Source organism: Mus musculus, chromosome 16 (assembly GCF_000001635.26).
Source record: "Mus musculus strain C57BL/6J chromosome 16, GRCm38.p6 C57BL/6J".
In the NCBI taxonomy this organism is placed as follows: Eukaryota; Metazoa; Chordata; class Mammalia; order Rodentia; family Muridae; genus Mus; species Mus musculus.
This window is the reverse complement of record NC_000082.6, coordinates 32,581,434-32,592,550: the sequence shown is the minus strand read 5'-3', so window position 1 is coordinate 32,592,550 and position 11,117 is coordinate 32,581,434. Positions and strand designations below refer to the sequence as shown.

The 11,117-nt window shown below is 44.7% G+C and overlaps 1 pseudogene; it reads left to right on the top strand.

The window, feature by feature from the left end:
* Nucleotides 325-1,613, top strand: Gm5405 (predicted gene 5405; annotated as a pseudogene).
* The last annotated feature ends 9,504 nt before the right edge of the window (nucleotides 1,614-11,117 follow it).

The following is an 11,117-nucleotide window of genomic DNA, read 5'->3' as shown; positions in this document are numbered from 1 at the left end:
ACAGTGTCAGAATGGATAACTCTTATTTATTTATTTATTTATTTATTTATTTATTTATTTATCTTTTGAGACAAAATGGAACTTGCTCTGTAGGCTAGGTTTACCTCAGACCAAACTCAGAGATCCTGCCTGCCTCTGCTTCCTAAGCACTGGGATTAAACGCATGTCCGGCAGTAACTCATTTTCTATGAAATCCATTTTGTATGAAATCTTCATGGCCATCTGGCTGGTAGAATGTCTGGACTTTGGGAAGGGGTACATTTGCATGGCCTAGGAGAAAGTACCAACGAAAAAATATTATTATAGATTTAGTGAAGAAAGACTCTGCTTGCAGCATGCCTCCCCCCCCCACCCTCCCTCACGCGCGGAGCAAGGTGCGCAGCAGAACCTGTCTGGGTGGGTGCTGCTACTGATGGCATTGCTGCAGGCCCCAGCTTTACCCTGGAGCCCCTACTTCGCGCTCTGGCCAGAGCTGGGACGTTTGGAGCATCCCATATTTTGGCCGGAAGACGAGCGGTTGCGACTCCTAAAGAGTACAGGTGTCCCCGAGGCCATGGAGAAGGATTTGGTGAACATCCATAGCGAATACTATTCCATCGTCCTGCCCTTCATGGAGGCTCACTCTGATCTCTTCAGCCCCACTGTTCGCCCTTGTGATGGCTTATAGCTTTCAAGAATCGCTGGAGGAAGATGATGAAATGGAGCCCAACTCACCCTTGATGGTGCCTGCTGCAGACATACTAAACCACGTAGCTAATCATAATGCCAATCTAGAGTTCTCTGCAGATTATCTCCGGATGGTGGCTACTCAGCCCATTCTTGAAGGTCATGAAATCTTCAACACATACGGGCAAATGACTAACTGGCAACTGATTCATATGTATGGTTTTGCTGAGCCCTATCCTAACAACACAGATGACACGGCTGACATTCAGATGGTGACAGTCCGAGAGACTGCACTGCAGGGAACAAAGGATGAAACTGAAAAGCCGCTCTTGTGAGAATGCTGGGATTTCTTGTGCAAACAGGAGATGGTAGAGGAAGAGGGAGCCTTTGTGTTAGGTTGTGAGGTGCTGACTGAAGAGGAGCTAGGCAGCACCACGCTTAAGATATGGCGCATGCGTGCTGAGGAGTTCAGAGACTATAAAATAGAGTGGGCTGGATGGGGAGAGGAAGAGACAGAAGACGACAGTTTGGCAATCACAGATATCCCCAAGCTCCAAGAATCATGGAAATGGCTTCTTCGAAACTGTTCTGGTGATCCGACATACCTGTGCCACAGACTTAAAAACTGAGCAAGATTTACTCAGTAATAAGGAGGCCTGTGCCAAGCTGAGCTGGCGCGAACAGCAAGCCTTATAGGTCCGCTATGGTCAGAAGACGATCTTACATCGTGTGTTGGAACTCACAAGTTAAGCAGGTTTCCTGAGAACCTTTTAAGGTCATGCTCTGTTGCTTGGAAAGGAGGGGAACTTGGGGCTTTTTTTATTTGGCAGTTAGAATCAAAGGAAAAGTCGCTAAAAGGTAAGCTTGGGTCCATCAAGGCAGGAGGTACATGTTGGCACTTTTGGATTGATGTCAGCAGACTTAGGAACATGCTATTTTTACTAATGCCATCAGGTTTTCTTTTTTTTTAGAACTTAATAAATAAACATGGGCTGAGTTCAAAACAAAAACAAAAACAAAACAAAAAGCCGGGGCCTGGCAAACACAGAAGTGGATGCTCACAGTCTGTTATTGGATGGAACACAGGGCCCCCAATGGAGGAGCTAGAGAAAGTACCCAAGGAGCTGAAGGGGTCTGCAAACCTATAGGTGGAACATCAATATGAAATAATCAATACCCCTGGAGCTCGTGTCTCTAGCTGCATATGTAGCAGAAGATGGCCTAGTTGGCCATCATTGGGAAGAGAGGCCCCTTGGTCTTGCAAACTTTATATGCCTCAGTACAGGGGAATGCCAGGGCCAAGAAGTGGGAGTGGGTGGGTAGGGGAGTGGGGGGGGTATGGGAGACTTTTGGGATAGCATTTGAAATGTAAATGAAGAAAATACCTAAAACAAAACAAAACAAAACACCTCCTTCCTCCACACAACAGCAGTCCTGAACGGCCAGGAGAACAGAATGGATGTCCTCGGATTTAATTTCAGTGCTGCTGTTTATAAAATCAAAGGGTCCTTGCGAATCTCTTGTCCAGCCACACCTTTACTTCCCTATAGTTTCCCACATCCTTAGATCCATTAGCACCGGAAAGAGTAAGATTCGCAGAGGGTCATAAATTTAGATTCAGGAATTAGCTAAGAAGCTCTGCTAGGTTGCTTTCTGTTGCTGTGATAAACACCATGACCCAAAGAACCTGGGGGAAGGAAGGGCTTTATTTCATCTTAGACCTCTCAGGAGGCAACCAAATGGAAATATTAATGGATTTCAAAACGTAGCGCGCAGCTAGAGAGACGGCTAAGTGAATAAGAGCACTTGCTGCTCTTCCAGAGGACTCAAGTTCAGTTGGTAGCACCCGAGTCAGGCAGCTCACAAGCACCTGTAAGTCCAACTCTTCTGGCCTCCAGAAGTCCCTGCACACACCCTGCTGTGCCGCGTCTCTTCCTGTTGCACACTGAGCTGGACTGGAGGGAGGGAACCTTAACTGGGTGCTGTTAGGTGCAGTGCAGGATCTCTGTCAATGAAGTGTGCATAGACAGTGAACACACTGGATCATTTATTGGGGAAAATGGGTATTTATGCCCCTGGGGAGGTGGCCACAGTCTCTGGGGCAAGGTTTGTGTGGTCCTGTACCATTGGCCAGGGCAGGGGTGTTGGAAGATGCTTCATCTACAGACTTGGGGGCTGTAGGGTGGGGGTGGGGGGAACTTTATAAGGTCAAACGAGAAGTGAAGCTTGAAGTGTCAGGGTAATAAACTCTCACTAAGGTTGATGGTGCGGGAGCAGCTTTATGGTTCCAGGTTGAGAAGGAGGAGGTAGCCAACTCCTGCCATCCTCATGTTTGAGGTAATTAGTGTTAAAGCTCCCTCAACCCTGCCTCCATAATCCTGGGCCATTGCAGTTCCACAATACCCCACCCCCATATACATGAATAAAAAATAAAGTACTTTTCTGAGACAGGGTTTCTCTGCGTAGCCCTGGCTGCCCTGGAACTCCCTCTGTAGACCAGGCTGGCGTGGAACTCAGAAATCTGCCTGCCTCTGCCTCCTGAGTGCTGAGATTAAAGGTGTGCGCCACCACCTTCCCACTAGCCTATAGCTGAACTTGAACTTGTTGACTGTTATTTTAAAAAGAGACAATAGATCTTTCTTCACTTTTACCTTTAAAGGGGAGGAAAGCCTTCTGGTTACTAGAAATGACAGTTTCTATGAGTATGAGCCATTTAGATAATAAAAATAATAAATAAAGTTTTCTTATAAAATCCCTACTCACAGGGTGTAGGGTCTCATGTCACAGATATCTACAGACATCTCTACGTCTACTTTAGCCTGTATAGCTCCTGAAAAGACACAGAGACCTGGTAATTTTTATTAACAAGCTGCTGGCATTCTGTTGGGCAAGCTCTGATGTATTCTAACCCTGCTCGACTGTTAATGCCAGATAAATGCCCCAATACTTGCCATTCGAGTCTTAATCTGGCTTGTTCTATTCCATGTGTGTCCTCCAGGTGAATCCTCCATGTTTTCCACAGGCTCTCATACCTGTCTTCTCTTCCCTCCATCTGCCACATGCCCCTTCTTCTCCTGAACCCTCACCTGGTTCTTCTCCCTCAGACTCCTGGTTGGGTCCAGAAGTCCAACCTTTCTATCTCTGCCCAGTCATTGGCTGTTCAGAGCCAATGACTTTTATTAGCCAATCTGAGATAATCAGGGATCATTTCTTTATGCAACATTGATACGGGAGATTCTTCGATATTCATGACAATGCCCACATCTGGACTGTAACTAGATCTTGGGTCACAGAAATCAGCATCTGAACACACAGAGTACAAGACCTCCTCCAACAGTGATCAAGTTAAAACTCCTCCGCTAAATGACCCGAGGAACTCGTGTTCTACAGACCCAGAACTAACCCCTCTCTGAGAAGGACCCCTTCAGCTTGAAGCAGTTGAGAAAGAGTCGATGCTCCTGTCCCCCTCTTCTTTGATGGCTCTGTTCCCCACCCTTTTCTATGCTTTTAGACTTTGGAATGACAGAGTGCTGTGGTTGTAAAAATAGGATTCCTATAAGCAGCTGACCTCCTCAATTGTTATAATCAGCCCAGAAAGGAATGTCCATTGAGACAGCCCATCTCACAAGATAATTTGCCTTCACCTTAGGCAAATAATCTCGTGAGGGAAAGACTGCAGACCCCCCCAGCACCCCCCCCCCGTGGCTGCAACAATTTCCTCATTCCCAACCCCTCACCCCATACCCCAAAAAGGGTTCCAGGCAGCCTTGTCCCTTTACAAATCCCTCCATTTCCTTCCCATAAGAGAGGCTGCTCCTTGTACTGCTCGCTAATAAACACAATCTCATCTGTTGAGGTCACACTATGGTCTCTTTCCACATTCTATGTCTTTAAGATGCCTCAGAAATCTAACAGCCATGCTGTTTTGGAATGCTCCTCCATTTTGGTTAAATGATGAGAGTCCCCTAAAATAAAAGTAACTTAGTTCCGAGTTGTTTTTCTAGATTCTTGCCTCTCTGTCCCATCAATCCCAGTAATCGCCACCACACAGATAATTATTAGTCATCTGACATTCCTTAATCCACCCCACACCCTACCTCCCTAGCCCCTAGCAGTGGCTGACCTCAGACCAAAAAATGAGAAAAAAAAATCAGTTCCCACCCCTCTCCTTTTCTGCCTTAAAACTATTCTAGCCCCTAAGGAGATGACAAGCTACAGTTTTCACACTAGATACTCCTTGTTAGGCCTTTTCCCATGTCATAGTTGAGTCACCTGTCTCTTCTTACCTTATACATGGCAGTCATGTGGTGAGGGTATGTAAGGTCCCACTGTTGTAGGATATTTGATCATACTATGATCTGTGAGATTGTGTTATTTATTGGAAAAACCTGTTTTGAGTTGTAATGTGGCTCAGCCTTAGCACACACCTTTAATTGAAGAGCTTTCTGCTTGAATATTGTAAACAGGATTAAATAAAGTCAACCATAGGTCAAGAGGCAGAGCAAGCAACCAGTTGACAGAAAGTGAACATTAAGAAAAAAATCATAGAGAGTAAGGAGTCAGGAGGTCAGATGGAGAGATGTACAGGAAGTAGAAGGGAGGGACATTCAGTTTGAAGGTAGGTTTTTGAGATGGCATGAGAGAGGGCATTCCTTCTTGATCGTTGGCTGAAGAGGAAGGTCAGCTGGGTACTTTGCCTCTCTGAGCTAGCAGCCTTTCACCCCAGCACCTGGCTCCCAGAACTTCATTGGTAAAATAGAACAATTGCGATTTTTGCTAAAAACAAACAAACAAAAAACCCAAAACAATGTTGGGCACAACCACACAGACACAGAACTCATGCCAGCTGCAGACAAACTCAAAAGTCATCAGATTTTGTAAGGCACCTGGAAAGACCTCAAGGAGAGAGTTAAACAATATTTAAAAAAACTTTCCCATATTAAGGATGAGAAATATCATAATATAGGTTAGGACCCTGTGTAGCTACTTTAGATGGCTTGAAAATAGAAGCAGAAAATGAGAAGATAAATGGCTTAATTGAGGTTGACATAGTACCCATAATAATTACTATTAGTCTGGCAATTCATATTTTATCCTTACTAGCTATAGTCGATTTTTGGGCCAAATATGATAAGTGGATTGATAAGATACAAGTCTTAGAGAGACTTACAGATGAAAATAAGAAAATATTTAGACACAGACAGAAATTTAGATAAGAACATATCGTGCCACTGCATGATGAAACTGAAGAGGGATGGGCCGAGGTTGTTAGAAAACCGAGCTTAGTTTATCCAGTTACTATACAAGAACTACCAGCATCTTATAGGCACCCTCAAGGTTATGAAAAAGTTAAATGGACTCTTATATATATTAGAATTGAGGAGATTTAAGGAAGTAATCATTTCATATGATATGTTTTCACCCTATGTGAAGCATCTGCATTTAAAGATTTGGCAAGAGCAATATTGAAAGCTGGTCCTCAGCTACAATGGCGAACTGTTATTAGACGCGTTCTCACGACCGGCCAGGAAAGACACCACAGACCAGAATCTTCTGCGGCAAAGCTTTATTCCTTACATCTTCAGGAGCCAGAGTGCAAGAAGCAAGAGAGCAAGAAGCAAGAGAGAGCGAGAAAACGAAACCCCGTCCCTATTAAAGAGAATTCTCCTTCGCCTAGGACGTGTCACTCCCTGATTGGCTGCAGCCCATCGGCCGAGTTGACGTCACGGGGAAGGCAGAGCACATGGAGTGAAGAACCACCCTCGGCACATGCGCAGATTATTTGTTTACCACTTAGAACACAGCTGTCAGCGCCATCTTGTAACGGCGAATGTGGGCGCGGCTCCCAACATCTCCCCCTTTCCTTTTAATAAGAGCAAATAGGCCACCCATATTAATGAGAGTGGAGATAGAGGTCAAATCCCCAGTGTGTAGGTAAAGGAGCCATGTACAGGATTAGCTCTTAGGCTCACAGGCTTTTACCCAGAGCAACCCTGACCTGCTCCCGTGTCGTTTTGCCTGGGGGAAGGGAACTAGGACACTGAACCTTCATGAAAGATGACATGTCTCCCTAGAATAGGCTCATATATGCCGCAGAGCCTTTCCATTGCAGTGCTTAGCCGTGCAACTCTCTCGGGCTGCTGAAGCACACTCACTCTATCCCGTGCAATGAGACTAGCCTCGTGGGATATAAGAGCTGAGTGGCCAGCGACCTATTGCCTAAGCATAGATAACCATATATCAGGGGGAGCACCATGTTCTAGAGCTGCAAGCGCCTGGGCAATAACCACCTTGTCTCTCCTAGTTTAGGCCTTAAGCTTACAGACCAATCAAAGAAGCAACACTAATCCACAGCAAAGTGTATCTCCAAATAATATTAATCCCACCCATTTTTTAAAGAAAGAAAATGCTGAGGAGATCCAATTGGGTAATCCTTTGGTCAGGGACAGGTCCAAGCGCGTGGAGTTGACCTGAAGTCTCAATTCCCGAAGGATCTGTTCAAATTCAGCCATCCAATTCTGTAACATATACTGAAAAAGACTTTTTGACAAATTAGCTGCCCTAGTAAATTTAACATACTGAATGGAAATAACACACAATCCCGGAAACTTTTGTTCACATCCCTGCTGAGTTATTTGTCATAATGCATCTAGTTGTATCTGGACAAGATCTATGAGTTGATTAACCAGCATGAGACCTCTCTGTATCTTGACATTAGCTGAGGCCTGTTTATCTATGACTGTAGTCACTGAGGCTGACAAAGTGTTAATGGTGTCAGTCGTCTGGACCTGTCCAGACAGAGCCAAGGCTGTCTGAATCAAGGCTAAACCCAGTTCCTAGTTAGTGGTAAAAAAGCAGGAGAATACTTGAGCATTATACATCACCGTCATTGGGAGTGGAAATGTCGACATTATCCCCCAACGCTGCTCTCTTTTTATTATTGACGCCCTGGACATCACCAAGACGAGGGACATCAGTATTCCCTTGGTCAGTCTGGATTTTTCGGGTGAGTCTTTCTGGTACCCAAAATGGGTTGTCTTCATTCTGTGGGAAAACACAGATAGCTCCCCTGGATCTTATCAAAATAGGATCCGGGCCATACCATTTATTATCAAGGACATTTTTCCATTTAACCATCTCATTGGGCCTATCTGGCTCTGAACAATGACGTTCAGCCGCAGTATGGCCATGAACATCAATATTTAAAAAATTGAGTGTAAAGAGTGCCAAAGACACAGACACTCTTGGTGCTCGGGGTACAGTCTCCTCAAAAGTTCCCCTCTTCTGTTTTATAAGATAAGCTTTGAGGGTGCGATGCGCACGCTCAACAATACCCTGTCCTTGAGGGTTGTATGGAAGTCCAGTCAGGTGGGTTACGTCCATCTGACGGCAGAACTGTTGGAATTTTTGAGACGTATAAGCTGGTCCATTATCAGTCTTAAGGAGTCTGGGTTTCCCCCAAGCACTCCATGCCTCAAGACAATGTTGAATCACATGTGAGGCTTTTTCTCCGGTTAACGGAGAAGCAAACATGATGCCAGAACATGTGTCAATGGACACATGGAGATATTGAAGTTTTCCAAAGGAAGAAACATGTGTAACATCCATTTGCCAGACCTGTAGAGGTCGAATACCGCGTGGGTTAATTCCCACATGAGGAACTGGCAAGAACTCACAGCAGCTTTGACATTGAGTAACAATGTCACGGGCTTCTTTTCTTGTCAGGGAGAAACGACTGCGTAATGTTTCAGCCGTCACATGAAAATTGTTATGAAAATTTCTTGCAGCCTCTACCGGGGATGATAGGGCAGCAGCCACCACTTTAGTGGCCTTATCTGCCAAATCATTTCCCAGAGCCATGGGGCCAGGTAGGCCTGAATGGGCTCTAACATGAGTAATATAAACAGGAGATCTTCTAGATAACAAAACTAATTGTATCTGCTGAAAAATATTGGCAACTCTACTGGAAGGCTTAATCACTCCAGCCACTTCTAAAAGATTTACTGCATTAACCACATAACAGGAATCTGACACAATATTAAGGGGTTCTAAAAAGGTTTTTAAAACTTCTAAGACCACTAAACATTCTACCACTTGAGGTGAATTTTCATTATACTGTTTGGATACCACTTTACCATTAGCCACATAGGCACCTATGCCAGTTTTTGATCCATCAGTATATACCACAATCCCATTTTTAAGTGGGTTTCTTACTGTTATTTGTGGAAACACAACAGATTGATTTTGGGCAAACTGTAAGATTGGATGCTTTGGATAATGGTTATCTATTTTTCCTGAAAAGGAGGTAACTAAAACTGCCCAATCATTAGATGTGGCTGCCAAGGTTTGAACCTGTGCAGCGGTATAAGGTACAATTAAAAGATATGGACTTTGCCCAAAGTGGGTGATTGCTGCTTTTAGACCTTTAAGGGCAAGCTGTGCAATTGCATCAGGATACCAATCTATTATTTTAGCTGGGGATACGTTTGGATGGATCCACAACAATGGCCCATTCTGCCACAAAACTGCAGTTGGCAATTGTGCTGTCTTAAAGACACACAAACTGAAAGGTTGCGAATCCTCAATACGTTGTAATTGTGCATTTTGTAAGGCTTTTTCCACTTTTTGTAAGGCCTGGTTAGCAGCTAGAGTAAGAGTCCTAGGGGAGGAGATATGAGGATCTCCTTCTAAAATACCAAACAAAGGCCTTAACTCAGCGGAAGGAATCTTTAAAAAAGGTCTGAGCCAATTAATATCTCCCAACAGCTTTTGAAAATCATTTAAGGTATGGAGGTGATCTCTTCTTATCTCTACCTTTTGGGGCACAATCTTATCTGGGGACACCACAGAGCCCAAGAATTGTCCTGTATCAGAAATTTGGACCTTTTCTGTGGCTATCTGTAAACCCCACTGACTTAAAGTTTTAAGTAGAAAAGGATATGCCTTTTGTAGCATGGTAAGGTCTTTATGGCACAGGAGGATGTCATCCATGTAAAGGAGCAAAATTAAAGAGGGGAATTGTTCCCTCACTGGCAAAAGAGCTTCTTGCACATAAAGTTGGCACATTGTAGGACTATTGGACATTCCCTGTGGTAAGACCTTCCATTGATACCTCTTATCAGGTTCCATGTGATTAATAGAGGGGATGGTAAAGGCAAATCTGGGCCTATCTCTTGGACACAAAGGTATAGAAAAGAAACAATCTTTAATATCTATAATAATTAAATTCCAGCCACGTGGTAAGGCGGAAAGTACAGGGAGACCCCTCTGTACTGGGCCAAATAAGTTCATTTGCTCATTAATGGCTCTGAGGTCATGGAGCAGTCTCCACTTTCCTGACTTTTTCTTAATTACAAAAATTGGAGTATTCCAAGGTGAGGTAGAGGGTTCAATATGGCCTAATTTTAATTGTTCCTCTACCAGTTGAATCACAGCTTCTAGTTTTTCAGAGGATAGGTGCCATTGAGGAACCCACACTGGGTCCCCTGTTTTCCATGGTATGGGTCGTGCTGCCCCAATGGCCGCTAAGGAAAACCCAGACCCTGTCTGTCTTGGTTTCCATTAGGTGAGATAGGCTCTATCCTTCCCTGTTCTTGATGTCCTAACCCTTTTCCTTCTTTATAACCCATCTTTGCCATGATATTTTTTGCTTTAGCTGAATACCCTCCCGATGGGGCGTTTTCATTGGACAAAATAAGGCCCAAATGCTGCATAATATCCCTTCCCCAGAGGTTAACCGGGAGTGGGAGCACATAAGGTATGAATTTCCCTTGCTGCCCTTCAGAGGATTCCCACGTCAAGGCAATGGAGCTTATAGTGGGACATGATTGATATCCTAGGCCCTGTAATGAATGAGATGACTCTGTGGTGGGCCATGCTTTGGGCCACCAATGTGTAGAGATTATACTTTTATCTGCTCCGGTATCAAGGATGCCTTCAAACTCTTTTCCGTTGATCTTAAGGCGGAGCTTAGGTCTATCATTTAAAGATACAACCAAATAGGCAGAATCATTTCCTGAGGAGCCCATTTTCTTTATCTCAGGTCCTGCAGATTTCTCCCTGGTATTATCAGGGAGGAGCAGCAGCTGAGCTATCCTATCTCCTTTACTAATAGAAAAAACGCCTTTAGGGCTTGAGCACAGGACCTGTATTTCAGGGGAATGTTGACAATCCATAACTCCAGGGTGGACTACTAAGCCCTGCAAGGTGAGTGAACCCCGGCCGAGAATAAGGCCCATGGTTCCCGGGGGCAAGGATGGTATAGGCTCCACCGGCACCGGCTGAATACTCATTTGAGGCATTAATAGGAAGTCGGAGGCGGCACGCAGGTCCACCCTTGTGGGTCTTCCTGGGTCGCCTCTCTGACTGCTTCCTGGGTCCTGACAAACCGGTTCCCATATCTTTGAGGGCCCTGGGACCGAGGGCCCGATGACCCGTTTTTTGGCACATAA